We start from the raw sequence: 25,330 nt of genomic DNA, 5'->3' as shown, positions 1-25,330 counted from the left end.
AGCAGCGACGGGACGGACTTTTTATGTAGTGATCTCGTGGACAGTATCCGGCACGCTCTTCCTAGAGAGAACGTAAAGGAGTCTTTTTCGTGGAGTATTACTTCTGATGGAGTTTTCACTGTTAAATCCTGTTATGATTTGTTCAAAGCGAAGTTAACCGGTCCTCCTCTTAATTCAAATATAGTCAAAGCTGCGAATCATCTTTGGAAGGTAAAAGCGCCTCCTAAAGCTCTTTTTTTTTTGATGGAGGATAATTCATAATAGATTGGCTACCAAGGACCAATTTATTAAGAGTGGCATATTGTTGGACGACAACGATTCAGATTGTGTTTTTTGCTCTACGGAGGCGGAAAGCCATTCTCATTTGCTAGGGGGCTGTTTAGTCATGGCGGCTATTTGGAGGAAGGTTTTTGATTGGATAGGTCTCATTTACGGATTATCTTTGGAGGAGTTCGAAGGATTTCTTTGTGCTTTCGAGAAGGTGAAGAATTTAGCCAAGAGGTCTTTAGTTGCGGTAATTTGGCTAGCAACGACTTGGAGTATATGGAATCGGCGTAACAGAATCATTTTTAAGAACAGCTCGTTTAGCTTTACCGAATGTATGTCGGAGGTAGTTTTTATTTCTTGGAAATGGCTTTATTCTACCGCTCATTTATTTTGAGTAGTGGAAGTTTTCCGCATTATATTCGGTTGGGGTATCCCTTATACTCCGGTTTTATATCAATTGCCTATTAAAAAAACAAATATCGACGTATGAAGCGCAAAATGTGATACGACACCGAAACACAACAGATGTAAAAAATATAGGACACTGATACCTCTACATATATATTAATATTTGAGCGTTATTTATCCATTTATTATTAAAAGAATTGAAAATATTCTAATCAAGATTTGACTTTTTACTATAGTATTGCATCAATATAAGCTTAATCTTTTTAGATGTGTGAGATCTGTCCAAAACATGTATAAAAGTGTGTTGAAGCAAGGAAAAAAACAAATTTTATATGAAATACTTGTCTGAATTTTCTGACATGTATGGTATGAGTATCACATAGATATCAGTCACTGATTTAACGAGTGTTGATCAAAGAAGAAACCTATTTTTTGAATAACATCTATTTGAATTTTCTAAAACTTGTTTATTTTTTTGACATGTATCGTACGGATATCATACAATTGTCGGACACTGACACTTGTTAAACATCGTGACAGAACTACTCCTAAAGGTGTCTATGCTTCATTGATATTGACTTCTTCCAGTTGAATAAGGATTTTTGGACTCTTTATTTACTTTAATTACATAAAATAAGAACTCTTTTGTTCAATGAAGTTAAAGGTAAATTCATTATTGTAACAAAATCTTTGTGTATGATATTATTGTTAGTTGCAACGATTTAATACACTTGTTCAAATAACTACAATCTCCCAGGAATAACAATTGCATATTACATGTCAAAACCTTTAAGACAAGAAACTAGGAATCAAGTATTGTTAAATCGATTGAAATTATTGAAACTAAGAGGTGAATACGTCTACCATATGGTGATGTGGTCACAAAAATTCAAGAATACACTGGTTTCAACATAAAATGAGAAGATTATGGGGAAGATGTGACAAAAATAGGAGAAACAACACTATAAATAATGATGTATGAGATCATTGATGGAAAAATAATTTTAAAAACCTCCAAAGAGAAGAAAATGTGAGTGGAACAACAAGAAAAAGAAGCACCCATGAAGCTAGAAGATTTCAACTATGTCATCCCCAAAATGCCATCTGTCGAAGACTTACTTAAGGAATTAATCAAGAGACAAAAGTGGATAAATGACAAGATCAACTTCTTTGTCTTCATTTTCCCAAGACTTGATAAATCTATCTCCGAGGAAGTTCATTGATGATGATGAGGATTGTGAAGAGTAGTCTGATTTATGGGTCCCTTAGCTTTTAAGTGTGTTTAAATTCCTATTTTTCTCGCATTTTTCTATTCCCCCAGTTTCCTATTTTTTGTAACAGAAAAGCTAGGCTTACACTAATTTTAACATATACACCATATTAATATACACAACATATACTAATTTTATTTTTTTTGTTAATTTATGTAGCTTTGGTTTCCGTGCCACTTTATTGTTATGCTACGGTGTGGATACGGTGTAGGCAGAAAGGAGTGTATGAATAGCAGAGCTCTTTTTATAATTTGAATTCTAGTCTTTTGAATTAATAAAATAATGTTATTTCCTTCCTTAGTAATATGTTTGAACGATCGATGTTAACAAAGTACTTGCATATTTACAAATTATGCCTATCATATTTACTTGTCTTCTTGATTATAACAAACAAGGAGAAATTTACTCTCAAGAGAGTAATGTATACTCTCTACTTATGTGGGGGGAGTTTAACCACTCCAAATTTTATTTACTCGTTTTCTTACCACTTTTCTGAGATACGTTACCATAAATAAAAAGAGGAAGAATGTCACTACAACATTTTTGGCCTACGGCCACGCTAAATTTTTCCACAACTCAAAAACTGTGGCCACATGCAAGCTTTAGCCAGGGTTTTGAAAGCGTAGACATATGTTTTAAAACATTAATTTTGGAGTATGAAAGTGTTGTCTTTTCTTTACTTGCCAGGGTTAACAAACTGTAGATATTTTAAGCCGCAAATAAAAACCGCAGCATTATAGTTTTCACTTCAAATTGTGGCCCAAGCCCAAAAAAAAATACCCCGCCAGAATTTCCCTCTTTTTTTTTTAAGTTTCCCTCTGTTTAATTATTTTCTTTTCTAATTTTTTTAGATTAAAAAGAAACATTAAAAATGTAAATACCCTAATTCTAACCTAATTTTTCCTCTCTTGTACCCTCTCCTGTTCCTCAATCGTCGTCCGACAACAACAAAGGAGATAGTGAAATCCAAAAGCTCTCTCCCTCCTGTTAGTTGGAGATTTCGAATAATATTTATGTTCTTCGAAGATATAGGTCTCGAAGAAAGAATGGCTTTTGAATGGCTATTTTTAAGATTGTTATATATCATGAAGGTTTCCTAAATCGAAGCTGAATGTGAATGGGTTACCTTCGAAACCTAAGGGCTGAAAAGACTTAGGATATTTTGATATATTTTCATAAAAGACACGTTCCTGCGCGTCGAATATAGTTCGAGCTGGAAGATTTGAAATTCAAAGAGTTTCGTTTGAATCAAGCGAGCAACGTGGCATTTCGTTAAAGTAGGACCGTTAGGGTCAAATTAGTATAAATAAGGGTATTAGTGGTAGGATCCAAGGGTGTTAATTTTGTACAAATTACTCACAAATCACTTAAGTACCAAGTGTTAGAGAAAGAGTTTTCGCTGAGAAATGTACGTGTAACACCATTACCTTTTCAATATTTGTCTTTCTTTTATAAGAACAAAGTATTTTAAATTCCTTTACTTTCTTGTCGAATCATTTACATTTACCGTCTAATTTCTTTATATTTCTTGTCGAGTCATTTATGTTTATTGTTTAATCATTCCGATTTACTCTTTGCATTTTACTTTGTTGCATTGTATTTAGTTTTACTTTATAACTAGTCATAGATTAGGGTCATTTCGTTGAAAGTCAAAATACAAAAAATATGAATCCAATCATCATAAAAGATAACTTTTCGACACATGTCCTAGGATCAATCTAGTCGATCCTGCAAGTAACCAAAGTATATTCATAGTTTGGAGGACTAGCAATTGTTTACCGGAAATCACCGTAAACACCTCCTTCAAGAGAAAATCGTGAACGCTGACGGTGGTGCGGCCGATTCCTCTCCTTCGATCGACAAGAAAACTTATGCCTTTGAATAGCTACTTTGTGAATATTCTCTTTACTGTTGTTATTTGTTACTACTTGTTATATGAGAATATCATATTGTTGTTCTATGGGGAAACTCCTTTATGATCTTGACGTCTGTGTATTATAATCAGTTATTTCAAAACAAATTCTTCACTATATTGTTTTCCTCTTCAGAATTCATATATTTAATTCATTTATGAATGAAGCTTATTAAAATTGATTATGGTATACAATTTGTGGTTTAAAAAATTGAAAGTTTTTGAATCAGCCACGGTTTTAATTAAGTGGCCATAAACAAACCGTGGTTAGACCTAGGCAACTAAACTGTATGCTATACATCAAATAAGAACTGTGGTTTTACGATTTGGTCACTGTTTAGAACTAAGGCGCAAGATAAACTGCGGTCTTAACCTAGATACCTAAGTCGTGGCCTATACAAGCCACAGATGTATATAAAACGTGGCCCAAAAAAAACCGTGGCTTATACTTTAGGCCACGCCCGCATATCCCACAGTCACATATTCGTGGCCAAAGCATAAAACCACGGTTATTTTGCATCTATCTGTGGTTTTCTGACCGTGAAGGATGACCTTTTTTTGTAGTGTGTGGATCCATGTACTTGCAGGTATAATCAACAAATGATCCAAGATGTTAAAGCTCATGGATAGAAATTTTCAAGAAGCAGATGTTTAGCTCTAATGGTGACATGATTTTAATGATGACAACACTTGAAGGAGTTTTGATAATTACATCACTTAAATTCAAGAAATTAGTCCAAGAGGTCAAAGATGCATAAATAGGGTGATCTAACTATCCTACTAAATGAAGCTAAAAAAATTTGTTCCAAAGACTCAAGGTTTATGATCATCGTTGGTTTAATTTTAAACATCTCACATGATTGTCACTTTCATGGAAATATCTCAAGACTCATTAATAATAATCAAGATTCTTGTGTAACATTCAAGTCAAAGATAATGTCAAGACTTGCTTTAGAGTGCGAAAGAGATGAAGTGTGAAAGCTTGCATGATCGTGTCCGTCTGATTGATCGGTGTGTTGTAAAGACCCATCGGAGTTTCTGGAAGTAGTTTGTCTAAATCACACACACACACTTAAAACTTTGAGAAGCTTCTCATTTTTAACTAAAATATCCAAAAACTATTTTTGGAGTCTAGCCAGTTGATTAGGAAATTGTTCATTTGATTAGGAGACCTTTGTAATCATCTAATCGACTGGATTTACTCCCTAATCGATTATATAATGGATAGTTGATCATATAACAACTGTGACACTCTCTTAAATATTGGTAGCCACTCTATATCTATACTATTCATTTTGGGCAACAATAATAGATTATTTACATTGCCTAATTGATTATGTCAATTAATTGACCCATGAATTATTTCTAAATTTACACTATTTCCTAGCCTGTAAATAGAGTGCTTTTATTATTTCAAATCATCTAAAAAAATTGAAAAACCTCACTTTTTCATTTCTTTTCATTTTGTCTCTAAATTATTTTTACTTTTCTCACATATTTTTAGTCGTAACGCTTTGAGAGCATTTTTTAGTTTAGTGACGATTTTTGGTCCGGATGACGGCTAATTTATTAATTTACCAAGAATGTATATTTTCTCTTATATAAATAATCCTTCATTTGGAAGTGATTATTTTATTTGGGAGATAAATCATTGAAAAAGCTCTTTGTATGTTTGAGGGTACAACAAAAATATGTTATGATAGAAACGGTTTTTATTGACAAAATTTTGATTTTTGTATCTTGTTCCTTGGTTGCAAATGTTAGTGAGAGATATTTTTTTATTTATTTAATTCTTTTAACCTCGTCTTATAAAAATCTAATTTATTTTCATATTATAAAATATATTTTGTAATTCTTTCAATTTTAAAATCATTACCTCTTATTAAATAATAATCTAATCTATCATATATTAATTTTTATTTTACCTCTTGTTTTTTTTAGTTAGATCATTAAGTTCTATAATCTTTAATCTTTCATTAACTATATTCATTTTTCTAGTTTAAAAATTATTTAGTTTTATTTAATTTAAATTTTTAGTACTCTGATACCAAAAATGCGGATATTCCATTATTTCTTGAAATAATTTTATAATTTATTTTTTATTGGTTTAATCATCATATAAATAGACTCAAATTTTATCATTTTCTATTAAATCTAAATCTATTATAAATTCATCATTATACACACTTTCAACTAATAAAATATTATCTATATTGTTTTCTATTGTATAATCTCTATTTCATTTTCAAAAAGTATAGTTTACCCACATAATTTTCCATATTCTTTACATCCTTTTATTTTTAGGTCCTAGAAGAAGATGCATACGAAACGTTTACCGTTGAGCTTGACATTGAAATCACTTTGAAATACCAGAAAAAAAAAAGATGAAGGGGGAAGAGGATGAGGTGGTCGAAGAAGAAGAAACCCAGGCGGAGGCGTTAGGAACAGAATTAGGTCAATGAAATTAGTTTAGGGAAAAACTTTTTATTTAATAACACATGAGCCACGTATGAATTCAATAAGTATACAAGACTCCATAAAATATAATGTTAATTGAAATAATATTACATGTGTAGTGCCACGTAGGCTGCCGTTAGTTCTATTTCACGTAAGGGACTATTGCTATGGATGGAAAAGTTTAGAGGGACGATTCATTAAATAAAATTTTTAGAGGTATTAAACTTAAAAACCGCAAAATTTATAGGGACTAAAAACATATATAACTCTTTTATAAATTATATATTTATAAATTCGCCTTAAACTTTAATATGTGTTGGGCCAGTGCTGACAGACGGCACGTTAGATGCTAGTAAATCATAAATCTAATATTTTTCTTATATGAATTAAATATTATGTTATACTTTATGGAGTAGCAAAAATAATTTCCTAAAACAGGAACAATTATTAAATTAAAATTTAGTTACATCAATGTGTTATATTTTTTCATTCAACACACTTGGTAAGCACTTGGTAAGGAGGTCATATGAAAAACTTTTCAATCATAAGAATTCATTGTTTTTGAAACACAATTACATCGGCCGATAATACACATCGGTGTATAAGAAGGAGGGCAAAAATTATGTGGACAATCACAATGTTGAATACATCTAATACCTATATAATAAATAAAAAAAGAGAATAAACAATTGTTGCTATTCAAAAAAATATATCGTGTAAGAAGTATATTAGAAAATTTAAAAATGATAAAAAATAACTTACCATCAACGTTGATTGCAAAGAAAAATGGAAAAACAAAGATAATTAAAGCATACACAAATTTGACAATTTCAACCATATTATCTCTTTTTATGTACATAGTAGAATATGAGTATCAATTTATAATTTATAAGGTTCATGTTCTCTTACATGAATTAAATAGTTTTTAGCTCTTATGAAGTTGTAAAGAATCTTTTTAAAATATAAATAATTATTAAATACTTCTTCGATATATCAATGTGTTATTTTTGTCCCTTCACACTTTAGAAGGAGGTCACTTAAAAAAACTTATCAATCGTAAAATTTCAATTTTATTCTAATAAAAAATTTATTGTGTGCTAACATATCAGGATAATAAAGGAACATCACAAAATATGAATTATTTTGTTGGATGGTGGTGATTGTTTATTAGTATGTTTAATATACTATAGTTAAAAGTCTTATATTTTTAGAACTGATGACTATATTCCCATTCTTTGTGCGGATACATGATGAAATGAACTAACTAAAGAAGAGGAATTGGATTTATTGGCATGCCTCAATTATATAGTTGTTAATGAGATGGTCTAACGTATGTTTTGAATAATATTTAGGTTTTATATAGAAATTGGGGCTATTTAAATATTAAAGGTTTTGTCACTAATAAATTAGAAGAAGAACATTTGAGGAAAATCTATGATAATTCTAGTAAAGGAATAAAGTTACCAGCGGCATATTAGAAATTTACGGCTGGATTCAACTTTCAAGTGACTTTGAATCTTTTCTCAATATGAATTTTAATGCCACTTTTGTTTTTACAATTATGTTACTTTTTATTTTCATATAGGTAAATAAAGTGGTAATAATTACAACTAAACTCGCGCATGTGCGGTTGTAAATTAATTAATTTATTTTTGGTTGAATTTTAATTTATTTATTTTTTGGATGGCTTTGATTTGGAGCGTTTGGATTATGCGTAACTCCATTGTTTTCGATCAAGCATCCTTTTGTTTCGACACGGTGGTTTACAATGTAATATTTTTCTCGTGGAGTTGGCTAGCTAGTTTAAGTTTGAACGCTTCTTCCTCGTTTTACGAGTGGTACAAGTTACCGCTTATTTGCTTCCCGAATTTGTAATTTGTCCGTTTGGGTTGCACCCCTTGTGCGTTTTAGTAATCAATTGCTTATTAAAAAAAATTATGTTAAAAATTTATTTTGATAAAAAAGGAATACTAAATTTATATTAGAATAATGTATAGAAAATTATAATTATAACAAGAATTAATCACATGTATAGAGATACATTTTACTTGAAAGGAAAATACATACATGTAAATTGAGAGTGACATGTATAATTTAGTTTTGCAAACTTAAATAAATATAAATAGGGTTTTTGTTTTTGTTTTGTCACTACAAAAAAATCAAGTTTTAGCTGCAATCTTTTAGCGTCGGTCCCGACTCTCACGCTAATAGCGTTGCCAGTGCGACTGTCCAAACCGACGCTAATCAGGTGTTTTACTTATTTACTTGAAAATTAATATTAGCGTCGGCCCAGGCCTTGGCTAAATGTAAAATTGAAGTAACCTTTTTATTTATTAAAGAGTAGCGGCGGTTTTAGCGGACGCTAATGTTGGTGGGAAAAAAATTTCATTTCCCCCATCAATTTCGTTTGCCTGCCTATTTATTACATTATAAATATTTATTTATTTAAGATTAGCGGCGGCTTTGGCCGACACTCAAGTTGGTGGGAAAAATTTTTCATTTCCCCCCACCAATTTCGCTTGCCTCCCTTTTTATTATATTGTAAATATTTATTTATTTAAGAATAGCGGCGGTTTTAGCCGACACTAATGTTGGTGGGAAAAAATTTTCATTTCCCCCCACCAATTTCGTTTCTCCACAATTTTTTTTATTGTTTTAATTATTTTTAATCATTTTTAATTATTTATTATATTAACAAAATATATAAATTTAAACTATAAACTATAAAATTAATAAACTAAAATCAAAACTATACTAAACTCCAAGTTATAAAATAAAACAAATAATATAAATGATAAAATAGAATAAGTTTACTAAATTAATAAAAAAAATAAAAGCAAATTAAATTTAATTAGTAAAATAAAACTTAAATTATATATTAATAAAATAAAATAGCAATAAAATTAAAACATAAACCTATAACTTCATAATAATAATAAAGTAAAATAAAAACAAAATAAAAACTAATAAAGAAAGCGCTGAGTCTCAATATCTCTCTTTCTCTTTCAAAGAAAACGAAACGAGGTTTGTTGAAGGAAGATGAAAAAGCGCTCAGTCTCATTTCTTTCGTCTGACTTCATCACGGCAAGTTTCTCCTTCGATTGAAAATCATCATGACAAGTTTCTCTTTCGATTGAGCTTATTCTCCTTCGCAGTAACGATACACGGTAGAATCTATCTCTCTATTTCGTCGCGTTTCTCATCTTATTTTCGTTCTAACTCATTTAGGGTTTTTGGCAGAAGCGCTCTCAGTCCCACACGAAGCTCAATATTCGTTTAATTTGGTGTAAGCGGTTAATCTCATTTGGTTTAGGGTTTTTGTGTAATCTCCTCATTTCTTTTCATTTGATTCCTATCTTCTCATTTCTTTCTTTTCACGAAATTTCAAGGGATCACTTCAAGAAATAACTTCAAGGATTCAATTGCCGTTCTCTTCATCAAAGCTTTAAGGTTCGAATCTGTCCTTCTTCTCGTATATTCAGATTCTGTTTGTTGAATTGATTGAATGAGAATTAAGATTAATTTCGAATTTGTGTTTCTTCTCGTATATTCAGATACTGTTTGTTGAATTGATTGAATGAGAATTAAGAATTACCAATGATGATCCATTTTCTATTTGCTAATTTGTTTGTTGTGAATCTCTTGCTCTGATAAAGGAATATACACCAGTTTCATTAATATTGCTGTGGATGCAATGCTGTGGATGCTTACTAGGATTTTGTTATTGGCATGTTTTCTTACTAGTTATTTGAAAAAAATGTAGCAGTTGGATTAAGTTACTGTCTTAAGAAGAAGGAATTGAAAATTGGATTAAGTTACTATCTTTAGATGAGACATTAATTTAGATGGGCAAATTGACCTGGTATTGTAGTTCTGAGTATTGTTCTTTTGAGAAAGAATATGTAGCCAATTGAAATTGTTTTGATAGTTATACCCGATTCTTTAATATCTAAAATATGATTGGATGAAAGGAAATTGAAGAAGTGAAATAATCATTCTCATTGAAATATTCTGGAATATAGAAGTAAGAAGAAAGATTGTAATAAGAAGTAATTGTCTTAAGAAGTATACCAGTGTCAGTTTGTGTTTTTATTAATACTTTGATAGAAGTATACCAGTGTCAGTTTGTGTTCTTCTCGTATATTCAGATACTGTTTGTTGAATTGATTGAATGAGAATTAAGAATTACCAATGATGACCCATTTTTTTTTAATATAATCTCTTATTTGAATCACCTTTTATGCTTGGTTAATGTTGACCTTTACAATAGTTAGCCTTAATATTTGGACCATTGTAATAGAAATCATACATTTTTTATTCAAATCATTAAATGCTTTCAAACTATTAGAATCATAAGCGTGTTGTAGATACCATTAGAATCATAAGCGTGTTGATTGAACACTTTACAAGTTTTTTACTTTTGCATTGGATACATCAAAATCTAATAGATTACGTATTTTAAACTACCGCAATTTTGGTGTATATGTGGTTATGTCAAATGTGACTACACTGATTCTAATATGTTGTTTTTTCGCTCATAAGTATGGTTTTGGTTTTCACTTTCCAGGACAGAAATACAGAGATTAGCCTACATTATCTTTTGGTTTTTCGGTCTGCTGCTGTCAAGTTCAAATTTGTGGCTTATACAGGACAGGTGTGTTGTGTTTTAATCTGGTTAGCATATTGATTTGACCCACTTTGGTATATTATGTTGATAAAGATCCTCCGACACGAGCCTCTCACAACCTGAAAGTCCTTTGTTGGAATCTATTTACAAGGACAAACATAGTGCTCGAAAAACGCAAGCCTCCATCCAACTAAGCCATCTATTTTCCAAGCCCATTCTCCTCATTAGGCATCTAAGATAGTCCCATGAGACATAATAGAAAGTCTTCTCAAAATACACCTTTAATAATAAGCACTCATTTTGGATCATATAAACTTCTTCAATCTTTCCATTAAATAGATTGGTCTAAATTCACTAATGACGTAGGGATTAGATGTTATTGGAATTATATATAAGACTAAATATGTTTTTGGTCCTTATAAATATCTTAAATTTTATTTTTAATTCCTATTAAAAAAATGACATATTTTAGTTTCTAAGAAATTTTATTGCATGCAGTTTCAATCCCTACTATTTTTTAAAAATTTAAAAACTGTTTAATTTCCCTTTAATTTTTAAATTTTTGAATAATTTTTTCATACATGTTTAAAATACTGTAAAATATTTATTTATAAAATTTTAGAATTTTTTTAAAAGAGGAGAATTAAATATGAATTTTAAAAATTTTAAAAAATAATGATAAAAGTAATGAAAATTTCTACTTATAAATCAAATTTTAAGTTTTTATTTTGAAGAAACTTTTTAAAACATTCTAAACATGTTTACAGTATAATCATTCAAAAATACACATTGGTTTAACAGTAGGGACTAAAACTACGTACATAATAATTTTGTATGGACCAAAAAATGCCCTTTATTTTTATAGGGACCAAAAACAAAATTTGATATTTTATAAAAACCAAAAACATATTAAACCCTTATGTATCAGAAGGATGTTGTAATAGCCTTGTGAAATTTGGATTTTACGTGAAAATGTATTCAAAAAATCAGAAATATCCTTCTAAATAATTTCCCAATACTTTTGTATAATCCCATATTGAACTCGTCTTGACCGTGGCTTTTTTCTCCATTGTAGTTCCACACGCCTTCCTTAATTTTCTTTTTCTAAAATATCTCTTCCCACATTCTTCTGTCATCCACAGAAAGGTGTTTGAAGATCACTCTGTCCAATTTTAGCCTTAAGGCTTAAGGTTCAAAAAACCTCTACTTGAAATAGTTTAAGATTTCTACCTTTATATCCTCAAAATGGTCCAATCTACCTTTGTCTGAATTGAGAGTCAATAAACCATTCCTACAAAATCTCTTATTCATTGTTAAATGAAAGAGTTTAATATTGGAGTCCCCTTTACGAATCCACCTGAATATGGATTTTTGCCTAAGAATGGATTCCTTAAGATACAACAACCTCTGGCATATTTTGCTCAAAGCATCCAACCACTAAACTACAATCCCCTCCGAGAATTGTGAAACCTCATTTGCGTCCATATGGTGGAGATCATTTAAATCCTTGATAGCTTCTTCTCCCTCCTAATCAATCTTTCACAAAAACTTTAAAATTCTACAACTTTTAAGGGCTTTGAGTTTTTCCTTTAGTTTAAAAGAAATGTTACCTTGAACAAAAGATGATTCTCATGAATCTTTTACAAGGGGCAAAAAGTGAAGATGCTCGTACCAGCAGTTGAACACCTTGAAGAGTTCAGGACCCCAGTTGAATTTATTGGCAATAATCTAAATTGGGTAGTGGCCAGAGACGACTATACTTCGCACAATTTGACCATCAATCCTCCATTTCTAAATTAACAGTCCGGACAAGAGAATTTTAGCAAGTCTTCTCATCAAACTTCTTTCCCTATTGAACTAAGTGAATTTTCCTCCAATGACCCGGAGATCTACCACTTAAAGGTTTTCTATGAAGTCTCTAAATTCAAGAATTTCATACTTATTAATTTGAGAGTTGACACCTTTCCTCTCACTCACCTTCTTGATTGCATTGAAATCACCAACAATGCACCATTCTCCCTTAGGAAATTTTCTCTAGAGAATACACAACTCAATTCACAAAATCCTCTTCCTCTAGAAACAACTTGATGAGTAGATATTGATAATGACGATAAAAGTTGATTGCCAAACCTTATTGATCCTCAAGAAACCTTCTCCTACAAAACTAAAAATGACTTCAAAGATCCCAACTTTCCACATGATTAAAGTTCCCCTAAACCTTCCAATTTTACCTTTAGTCGTCCACTCCACTTCTGAATTACCTCGAAGAGATAACACATGTTCATCATCCATGAATTGCATCTTTGTTTCTTGCAATTGGAACATATCAACCTTGCCCTTGCTAATCAATTTTTGAACGTATTTCCTTTTGATAGTATTTGCACACCCACAAATATTGTACGGTGGAATATTCATTAAACACCTTTTAATTTGGCTTCCCGCATTCTTTTCCCGCCTAGGTTTCGCTTCTCTGTATCTTTGATTTCTTCCATATAAGTGTTGTCTTTTTCTTATCCTTTCACCCCTAAATTCATCGTCTTTTTCCATATTTTGTTGCCATACCTTTTTCGTTATTTGTATAGAATCTCGTGTTACCTTGAACCACATATGAATCAAATGTTGATACACAAAAAATGGAAGAGCTTCATGAAAACTCTCTATGGTAGAGTTAGAGAGACTAGATTGGGATTGAGACTTTAGGGATTTTATAGGTTTTCCATATTTTTGTTGTCATACCTTCATCAATATTTGTCCAAAATCTTATGTTACCTTGGACCATATATGAATCTAATGTTGATTCACAACAAATGGCGAAGCCTCATCAAAACCTCTTCATAGTAGAGTTAGAGAGACTAGATTTGGATCGGGTGCTTAGGGATTTTATAGGTTTTCCATATTTTTGTTGTCATACCTTCATCAATATTTGTCCAAAATCTTATGTTACCTTGGACCATATATGAATCTAATGTTGATTCACAACAAATGGCGAAGCCTCGTCAAAACCTCTTCATAGTAGAGTTAGAGAGACTAGATTTGGATTGGGTGCTTAGGGATTTTATAGAATGATTTCTTACCCTCACCCATTGGGGTTCTAAGGAACCATGTGTGCTTCCAAAAGTACCACTGCTTATGGTGATATATCTTCTGATGCACCTATTTTTTTACTAAACGTTGGTTTGTTTCAGAGGTGTATCTACGGAATGTTTCCCGTTATGTATCTCCGAAACCTTTTTTGATATATTTGGGCCAGAGTCTCTTCTCCTCCCTCATTCTTCACTTTTCATCTTCAATATTTCCAAACTCTCCCAAACCTCAAAAAATATATTTCCACCAAGCTTTATTTTTTTCACTCGAGTTCGATAGAGAGCATCAACTTCAACGATTAACACACTCCAAATAATTCAAAGCTCAATATAATCGATAACTTTTTGAGTTTTTGAGGTATTTTCAAGTATTTCCCATAAAAGAGTTAGAATATACTTTTAGGAGTATATCCTTAGATAGTTTTAAAAATAGAATTTAGAGACAATGTAGGTATTGTTTGTTGTCTTAAACAGACGACCAGGGCTTCAAAAAGTCGATTTTCATGGGTTAGAGACGCCATTTCCGCGACTGTTGAGGTTGCAGAAGGTTCCAGGGGTTCATCTACGGAACAATTTAATGTTAGGGTATTTCCGTAGATGCAGCTCCGGAACAACCCATATGTTGTGAATGTTGGGTACTTCCGTAAGTGTATCTACAGAAGTTTTCCATATGTATATATCTGGAAGTAAAATATGTTTATTTTTTTCTTTTAGTTTTTTTTAATCTAATTCTAATTTATTGGTTATACTTAGCAGACTTTATGGCTGACAAAGAGGATCGACTAATACATGGACGGGTTGCATATCATGCATCTATCCGACGTGCATGGAGCCAGACGGTTGCAGAGGGAGCTGGTGAGTTTCTTACATTAGAGCCTACATCTGAGGCTATGCCTAGTTCACAGTCTTCATCCACTTCATCATCCCGGAGGTGTCGGGATGATGCTAAGGGTTCATCACAGGCCTTATCCTTCCGCAGGCCTCGTCGGGATAATTCTGTTCCACTTACTGCAGATGATGTTGATATGGTGCCACACTACAAGAAATAAGATATTTGGCAACGACTTTTTCTCAGCGACTTTCAATTTGTTGGCAATAACATACATATAGCAACGACTAATTTTAGTCGTTGTAATAAGTTATTACTTTCCTAACAATTTCATTATTGTTGGGAAAAATGGCCTATCACAACAATAAATATTTTTGTTGAAAATAATACAACTTTTTCATATGCATATTGCAACAACTAATATAAACGTTACAAAAAATTAAGTTTTGCAACAATCTTGTTATCGTTGAAAAAGTTTATTAATTTATTGATTATTTCAGAGTACTTTTATTTTATACATTTGTGTCAAGGATAATAAACTATATATTAAAAAATAAGAATGTGACTTTAAAAATTATTTTAATTTAATTAGTTTATTATTTTTTTTTGGAAAAAATTTAATTAGTTTATTAACATTAGTATAATAAGACTTTTTAAATTACAATCTTTAATTAATAAATTTAGTTATTATTGATGCCTATAAAATTAATTTGATTGGTGCAGCTCGTGCAAATATAATTAATTAATTTATAGTTATGAAATTAATTGATTCAATTCCTATAACTATAATTGTTTATGGATTTATAGAATTAAGTTTAATGTGATTGAAGCTATTTAATGTTGGTTTCTATTAGAGACCAACAAATCAGCTTTTTACCATTTAACAACGGTGATGGCCTATTTTTTAGGCATTAAATCAGTATTTAGTGTTGAAACAATTTTGCCCAATAAATGTTTCTACAATTAAAAGAATGAGAATGTATTATTTTAAAGTTACAAGTTTGTTTATGTCATTAAAATTTGTCTACAATAAAAATTTTAATTACAAATTTTCAATAAAAATAATTTATACTTATTTTAAATAAAAAATTAAAATTTAGTTCTTAACATATACATGACTTATTTTTTAGTAATAAATTTTCAATATGCATCAATTTCACTAATAGATAATTTTAAAATACAAAAGTGATATTTAAATGCAAATAGTAAATTTTTAAAATAAGTTTCTGAATTAGAAACATTTCCTTTTAATTTAATGACAAAAATAAAATAAGGAGAGAAAAAAGGAAACCCTCCACTAACTTGTTCTGTTTTTTTTTTCTTCTTAAACTGCATAATGTTTTAAACTGCCTCTTATTATGAAATCATACACCATTTTTATGGATTTTTTCTCTCCATTTCTTTTGACCTTTTTCTTATTTGATTGTTTCTTATTGTTCTTGTAGATATGTTAAAGAGACGATTTGTTTCTACTTTTTCATCAACAAATCTATAGAGGTTTTTCTTTTTATTCTTTTTTTCTCTTTATACTTATGTTATCATTTTTCTATTTTTTTCATCAACAAATCTATAGAGGTTTTTCTTTTTATTCTTTTTTTCTCTTTATACTTATGTTATCATTGTTATCTATTTTCAATTCACACATTTATGTTACCATCTTTGTGTTTTTATTGTAGATTATATTAATTCAACAAAGTCTTGAGTGCAAAAGAATAGTGTATTGAGGTTGATCTTGCACAAAAGACATTATGGAAATATACAAGTAAGTTTAGTTTATATAAAATCATTATTGTTTATTATACATTTCCTTACTTAGATTGGCAACAAATGTTTAATTATTTTATGAGTGGCGTTTGCATCATTTAGGTTGTATGAATAGATAAAGGATTCTTGGTTTTTGGATGAGTGGGATTCAATTTGAGTGTTGTTCTATTTAATAGATTCAAGTTCTCTTAATTTATGAATTTTTTACTTTCAGTGTTAATTCTAATGAGATTTATGTTGTAATTTTGTTATTAAAAGTATACATATTATTAAGTCATAACCCTTAATTGTGTTTGAATTGCAGATCCATCAAATACTCCATAAAAAAGTTTCAAAGCAAAGTTATATGAAGATAAATTAATACTCCTACGAAGAAGAATTAATACTATCGTGGGATAGAGTCAATTTTATTTGTTAATTATTTATTTTTTAGGTTTTAGTTTTGTAAGAATTAAATTATTATTTATTTTTTAATTTAGATGTTGAATAAGATAAGTTATGATACATTAATATAATGTTATATTAATTATTTTTATATTTCTTGTTAATAATGTTATATTAATTTTTTTTTATGTTTCTTGTTAAAAAATTACATTATTAGTATTATGATCTATACTTAAAAATAATTTATTTTTAATAGTTACAACAAATAAAAAATGTGATTCATACTAATATATATAATAAATTAATCGAAAATATAAATCAAATCAATTATTTAAAATTTGAGAAATAAATGATATAGCAACAAAGTTGTATGTTCAATAAAAATAATTTATTACAACCACTTTAGATATCAAAAAATATATTTTTTGCAACAACTATAGTCATCGTGATATGTCTAATAAAGCAACAATATTTTGTTGTTATAAAAACAATAGTTACGACAGCGACATTGAATATTGTTGCAAAACTTTTCGCAACAGTACTTATACCAACGACATGCAACGACAATGTTTTTGCTGCGAAAAGTACATTTTGCAACAACTTTGTATCTTTCTCAACAATTTTTGTCGTTGCAAAAACTCATTTTTCTTGTAGTGCCACATTAAGAGGGTTATGACCCACCATAGGAGGATGTTGATGACGATGAAGATGCACGTGAGGGTTTCCCGGGGGGTCCATTTGATATGTCCCTACTAACAGGGTACGTCAAGCATACTGCCAGACATTGTTGAATGCAGTATAGGGCAAGCAACGAAAAAAGATTTGGAAATATTGATCTGGGAATTATCGTCCTCAGAGATGGAGAGATGCCATTCAACAGTTTCTACGGTTTCGAGCTTTGGTTTGAATGAGCCAAAAAGTAAACAAAGATATAGACAAGAAAAGAATAAACACATTCTTAGAAGAGAAATAACTTATCAGGAATGTAAATATATTCACTCTTCACAAACATACACTTACCAACCCGTTATACTCAACCTACGATACTCATCTATGTCATCACGTATCTCTCACATAAGCGTCCATCTCTGGAGCACAAACGAGATCATCTCACAACTACGGTTATCTCTAACGCGAAGTCGCGAGAACATCCGTATTCTCGCGTCGGCGATCTCTCACGCGCCGCTCAAACACGAAAGCATTAAGAACAGATACAAATAGTGAATGCTAGCTCTAAATCTATCTCTAGAGTTCAGAACCAACAGATAATCATCCTAGATAAAGATTCAAGAAGTTTATCTCTAAAGCAACCTAAATCCCCAGCATAGAGCAAAAATCCAGGATAATATCAACACAGATTTGTAAAGCAAGTTAAATATAACACTATAATCGGTAAATATACATAAGATTCAAGTAAATATACAAACAAAACCCAACCAAAGAGAAATACATAAAGAAGAAGAGAAATGAACCGAAAATCTCCCGGTTTGTCAGCTCCGTTCGACGCTCAATCCACCCCCGATCATCCTTATGCAACCTCGAAAGTTGTTTTCTAAGCTAATTTTGATCTAAGAATGAAGTTGATGGTGTTGGGACTCAAAAATACCCAACCCATCCCCCTAAAATGGTTCAAATGAAAGAATATAAAGACAATTTCTGCTACGGCCGCTTAGCGGCCAAATCTCGCTTAGCGGACTACACGTATTACAAAAATATCAAGAACAGTAAACAGGCCTCCGCTTAGCGGCCAGAGCTGCCGCTTAGCGGCCAGGGAAATTTGGTTCGCCCCTGGAAAGCGCGCTTACACGCGGCTCAGCGGCGCTCTCTGCACAAAACTTGCTTATTTGATCCAAAATCGCGCAATCGGAGCCGTGCCTTCGACACTTTATTCCTCAAGGCTCCAATAAGCATGAATACCTATAAAAACAAAGGAAAAACTATTAAACGGTATATAAAACATATGAAAACTAAATAATGTGAATATATACACAAAAGTGGGGATTTTATTACAAAAACGGAATGAATAGAATCGATAAGTGCCACAATTATATACTCAAAATAACAACATTTTGGCACTTATCAAACTCTCCCCAACTTAAAACTTTGTTTGTCCTCAAACAATGTCAAATAAATCAAAGAATCAAAAGTAATAAACCAAAGAATTGTGAATCAACAAGTTTTGAAAACCAAAAACAAATGTATGGCTCAATACAAAAACGTATAAACAAAGTAAATACTTACCACTATCCTACAACGACAACATATAAATGAAACTAATCCTAAGCACAAAAAGCATACAAAACATTCTAACACAATACATGCTCACATCATGAATCACACCTAGCAAAAATTCATCAATGGATGAAGAACACACAAAGGTGAAGGACTTTTAACACTCATCCAACAATCTTGCAAACAAAATATTAAATTATGCATTCATCTAAAAATCACATTGAAATTACAAAAGCAAGAATCACAAGGGCTTTTCAAGGTTGTAATGTGGCTTGGTTAACAAACAAGGGATATGTCCTAAGGCTAATCGAAACAAAAACTTGCCAACCTAAGGGAGTGATCAATCCACAAAGTTCCAAGCAATGAAATCTCGATTAAACTTACTCCTTAACCACAAGTTTCTCAAACCAATCACCATACTTATTAGCACAATTATTCACTTCTCTTTTCTTTTTCTTTTTCAAAACTTTTTCACATTTTTTCTTTCTTTTTCTTTTCCTTCCTTTTCAATTTTTTTTTCTTTTTCTTTCTTTTCAACCTCATAGCAACAACCAAATAAGTAGAAACCATTTTCTCCCCAACTTGAATTCAACCACATCATCATGTGAATACTCCCTACTTCTAAGGCAAGGTAAAAATTCAAACAAAAAATCATGGTTGAGGGTTCAAGAAAACAAAGAATCAATCATCCATGCAAAAATGAGAACTAAACACTCAAAGATAAGCATTTAGCAAAAACAACATGGACATTGACAAAAAGCTCTAAAGGGTTAACAAATGATCACACACTCACAAGGTGAATTGACTATTTGGTTATGGTGGTTGTGCTCAAAATGAAACAAAATGCCTTGATCCTTTTCATGCTTTCATAAAATCAACATAAACAAAAGATTAAGCATAATAAAATCCAGTTAAAACAAAGATTGTGGCCTCCAGCATATGTAAATAATGGAAAGCTTCCTCACATATATGGTTTGGGAACTAAAGTGATTCAATCAATAAGCAAGTAATGCAAAAGAATGAATGGTATGGTAATTGTACAAATGAAAAGTTTCCTAAACATGTTATGCTATAGAAAGCGATAAATGAGTACCTTGAATTATACACTTCAAAAACAATATCCTACCATACATCCACAGGTTGAAACACTCAAGCTTTGGAAAATCACCTCAAAAATCTTCGAATTACCGAACAAAATTTGAGTACAAACAACCAACAAAAGAATTAGAAAAATAAAACGAGTATCTACTACTAAATAACCTTGGTGAAAGTGGGAAAAAGGAGTGAACCAAGTGGAATAGGAACCCCACTAGTACAAAGCAAGAAAATAAAATTTTACTGTCATCGCTTAGCGGAGCTAGGCTCGCTTAGCGGATGACAGAAAAACCACAAAAATCAGATCAGTAACATGTGTTTAGCTTGCTTCCACTTCACCTAAATACCTCATAAACATAAAAATAACCAAAACTTAGCAACCGTTGGGGTGCCTCCCAACAAGCGCTTGTTTTACGTCGTTAGCTCGACGCCTTTATTGTTTAGGTGTTTGGAAAGTAGCTTCCTCCAATCATGCCATGGTGACGTCTCACCGCACAAGCCTAAAGAAAGTGTCCTAACCAACCACTCAACAAACATTACAAGTGCAAATATATACAATGATCAAACGAACATAAAGGAAAACACAAGTATACAAATATGTACATGAACAAACACATATATACAAACATGAAACACATATAACTATTAACATACACAAAGAGAAAGTTGGTGAATGTTGGATGCACAAGTTGAAAAGTGAAGATTTGTAAGTAAAGAGCTAATCCGAGATCAACATGTTTCACCAACATTCACCAACAAAAGTATACTTGTATGTAACATATACAAGTAAAACTATATGGTGAACATAAACAAGTAAACATGTACAAGTAAGTATATATACAAGTGAAACTATACAATATATACGATATATACAAAGCTCACAACCACGAAAACTACTGCGATGCAATCACAACCATCCTCGGCAACGACGCCATTTTGTTGAATGCAGTATAGGGCAAGCAACGAAAAAAGATTTGGAAATATTGATCCGGGAATTATCGTCCTCAGAGATGGAGAGATGCCATTCAACAGTTTCTACGGTTTCGAGCTTTGGTTTGAATGAGCCAAAAAGTAAACAAAGATATAGACAAGAAAAGAATAAACACATTCTTAGAAGAGAAATAACTTATCAGGAATGTAAATATATTCACTCTTCACAAACATACACTTACCAACCCGTTATACTCAACCTACGATACTCATCTATGTCATCACGTATCTCTCACATAAGCGTCCATCTCTGGAGCACAAACGAGATCATCTCACAACTACGGTTATCTCTAACGCGAAGTCGCGAGAACATCCGTATTCTCGCGTCGGCGATCTCTCGCGCGCCGCTCAAACACGAAAGCATTAAGAACAGATACAAATAGTGAATGCTAGCTCTAAATCTATCTCTAGAGTTCAGAACCAACAGATAATCATCCTAGATAAAGATTCAAGAAGTTTATCTCTAAAGCAACCTAAATCCCCAGCATAGAGCAAAAATCCAGGATAATATCAACACAGATTTGTAAAGCAAGTTAAATATAACACTATAATCGGTAAATATACATAAGATTCAAGTAAATATACAAACAAAACCCAACCAAAGAGAAATACATAAAGAAGAAGAGAAATGAACCGAAAATCTCCCGGTTTGTCAGCTCCGTTCGACGCTCAATCCACCCCCGATCATCCTTATGCAACCTCGGAAGTTGTTTTCTAAGCTAATTTTGATCTAAGAATGAAGTTGATGGTGTTGGGACTCAAAAATACCCAAACCATCCCCCTAAAATGGTTCAAATGAAAGAATATAAAGACAATTTCTGCTACGGCCGCTTAGCGGCCAAATCTCGCTTAGCGGACTACACGTATTACAAAAATATCAAGAACAGTAAACAGGCCTCCGCTTAGCAGCCATAGCTGCCGCTTAGCGGCCAGGGAAATTTGGTTCGCCCCTGGAAAGCGCGCTTACACGCCGCTCAGCGGCGCTCTCTGCACAAAACTTGCTTATTTGATCCAAAATCGCGCAATCGGAGCCGTGCCTTCGACACTTTATTCCTCAAGGCTCCAATAAGCATGAATACCTATAAAAACAAAGGAAAAACTATTAAACGGTATATAAAACATATGAAAACTAAATAATGTGAATATATACACAAAAGTGGGGATTTTATTACAAAAACGGAATGAATAGAATTGATAAGTGCCACAATTATATACTCAAAATAACAACATTTTGGCACTTATCAGACATGTCTGGGATGAAGAGGTAACATTACTCAAATTACACCGATATTCGTAATAATGTTTGATCCCAATGTTTTTTATTTTCATTTCAGGGGTGGATATTCCAGCATTTTCCGATGATATCTAGCTGGGGGACTATGCAGGATTACACCGAGGACTTCCGCGTACTTGTGCCTTTCTTCCTTTCAGAGGGAACCAGGCTATCAACCCTTACAGATTCTATTTGGATCGCATGATTACTTAGGACATCCGTTTCAACGTCTATGCCGCTATTTGTGCGACGCGCCCGTTTGATGACATCTCAATATTCTCTTGATGGTTGGTGTGCAGTTCGACCATCATTGTCCCATATTTGTCTGAGCACGTCATGCGGCAGTTCGGCTCCACTCAGACGATGCCCCGACACCCTTTTGTCTCTGTTTCTCTTGGCTTGAACCGTATGCAGATAGATGATATCTTTGTTGACTATCAAAACCACATGGTACCGGACGAGACTCGGGCGACCAAAGTGCTGAGAGACTCGAGCTGCCTTGATTGCTACACCATTTGGTTCTTCACCGTTTCACACCCCTATATGGTTCCCACTCTAGAAGAATCACCACCCAAACCAGCTCATCAGGAGATATTAGAGAAGCATCAATCTCAGTTAGACCACACTCAAGATGTGTTGTCTCACTGTCGTTAGATAGTTGAGATGGGACGGGCAGGCATTGAGGTCAGTTTCTTCCCTGAGAGGTCTGGTGGCAGGCGTATAATGATGACATGAATGGGGTGGCACATGGGGCACTTATGTACCACAGACATCGCACAAGGACGGGTGGGAGTGGAGGCGGTAGAGACAAAGGAGGCGGCAGAGGCATAGGAGGCGGCGGAGGCATAGGAGGTGGTAGAGGCTGAGGAGGTGGCAGAGACATGGGAAGAGGAAAGGATGAAGATATTGTCCGGCACACACAATAGTGACTGTGGTGATTATTTTGATGTACTATTTTGTGATGATGTTTATGACATGTGACTTCTTGTATATGGAAGTTGACGATTAATGTGAGCAATGTAATGGAAAAAATTGAATTTTTACCTGAAATTCAATCTTCTCTTGCTCCTTTTGATTTATTGCATGAAAAAGTTGGAGTTTTGGAATGAAAAATGATATTGATGATGTATGGTTTTTTAGGTTGGTGAAGGTGGGTATGGACGAAGAAAAAACAACAATGGGGGAGTGATCATGCAAGTTTAAAATATAGCAGAAACTTCTAGAGCTATATCTACGAAAACAGGCGCTAAGACGTTCCGAATATGCATCTACGGAAATTTCCCTAAAATGAATTATTTTGAAGTTTTTCCCAACTTTTACCAGTTTAAAATACTTTCGTAGATGTAGCTCTGGAAAATATTAAATTTTGGCAAAAAAAAGGTGCGTCCGGATATGTATCTCCGAAAGCAGATGGCATAAATGAAATTGCGTTAAATGCCTAAGAGTATCAAGGGGTGGATTAAGAAATTGCCTTTATTTTATAGGTGATTTAGAATGTGAGAACGCTATATCAACTTCTGAAAGACCCTTAAGTAACTTTAAGGCTTGGGTTGATCTAATGGATTGGGCTAGCCTAGTTTGGAACGATTTTTTTTTCATACCCTAACAATTATTCTTCTACCCCTACAATTCATTCAATTTGACTAAAATACCCTTAAATAAGTAATTGATGTTTGGACAAAAAGTACCTTTTAAAGAAAATCTATAATTCATTCAATTTCAAAAACATCCAGATAACATCAAAAAAATATTTTAGGCAATAAAAAAACGGTTTCCTAAAGTGATTACTTACACTCCAACGCATGTTGTTTTACAATATACACCACTTTTAGCCACGATTATAAATTGTTGTCTAAAGTCTGAAATTTCGAAAAAAAATAGAATTAAATAAAATTGTTTGCTGAGTAGTTTAAAAACAACCGGAACACATTAATTAAGTGTTCCGGTAAGCAATTTGAAATTGTTTTACAAAGTACACCACTTTTAACCACGGTTTTAAACCGTTGACTGAAGTCTTAAACTTTGAAGATTATTGTAAATTATTTCTTACTGCTTTTTCTTATTTGATTTTTGGAGTTTGAGTCTGGTTCCTTTTTCTTTTGAATACCATTTTATATTTAATATTTTAATAGAAAAAGTATTTTTAAATTCATTTTATGATTAAAAAATATTCATACACTAATGATAAGAAATATTATAATTATTTATTAAAAATTTCTCAAATCGACAAATTGTTAGTTATATAAATTTATAACTCTTCAACAAAATGAAAAATATTAATATATAAGTAATTTATATAAATAAAAGATGTTCATATTAACAAAAATATTATAGTTTTATTTTTTAAGCAAGCTTCATTGAAAAGAGAATAGAAATTCTCAAACCTGGTTACAAAAAGATCCGATAATACAATTCGGAAAAGAAAAATTACACACCAAATGAAACCTAAGAGATATAAAACAAAGAATTTTTACAAAACTCATAATAGTTGCAATTGGTATGTGTAATATTTCCTATTAAAGACTACCTCCAAACCATGGCTTTAATATTACCAAACCACTTCCATAATGTCTCAATCCTCTTCTTTAAAAATAATGGCATTCCTAATAATCCATAAGCACCAAAAAATGGCCAACCAAATACTTCCTTCTTTACCTTTTTTAACACCCTTACTCTTACAAAAGAAGCACCACTTAGTGAAACTCTCCAAAAAAAATCCCCCTTTAAAATCAACAAAA

General features: G+C 32.0%; 2 long non-coding RNA genes across 2 annotated transcripts; one reads left to right on the top strand and one right to left on the bottom strand.

The window, feature by feature from the left end:
• Positions 1–6,728: 6,728 nt before the first annotated feature.
• LOC131621473 (uncharacterized) lies at positions 6,729–7,209 on the bottom strand. Its single transcript, XR_009289597.1, has 2 exons — positions 7,078–7,209; positions 6,729–6,972 (listed from the first exon to the last, which is right to left on the bottom strand). It is a non-coding gene; the product is annotated as an uncharacterized LOC131621473 (long non-coding RNA).
• Positions 7,210–9,336: 2,127 nt separating this feature from the next.
• Positions 9,337–9,930, top strand: LOC131621472 (uncharacterized). The gene is made up of 3 exons (XR_009289596.1): positions 9,337–9,482; positions 9,556–9,601; positions 9,705–9,930. It is a non-coding gene; the product is annotated as an uncharacterized LOC131621472 (long non-coding RNA).
• The last annotated feature ends 15,400 nt before the right edge of the window (positions 9,931–25,330 follow it).

Source organism: Vicia villosa, unplaced genomic scaffold, assembly GCF_029867415.1.
Source record: "Vicia villosa cultivar HV-30 ecotype Madison, WI unplaced genomic scaffold, Vvil1.0 ctg.000006F_1_1_1, whole genome shotgun sequence".
NCBI lineage: Eukaryota > Viridiplantae > Streptophyta > Magnoliopsida > Fabales > Fabaceae > Vicia > Vicia villosa.
The sequence above is the reverse complement of the archived record's forward strand: the minus strand, read 5'-3'. Positions and strand labels throughout refer to the sequence as shown.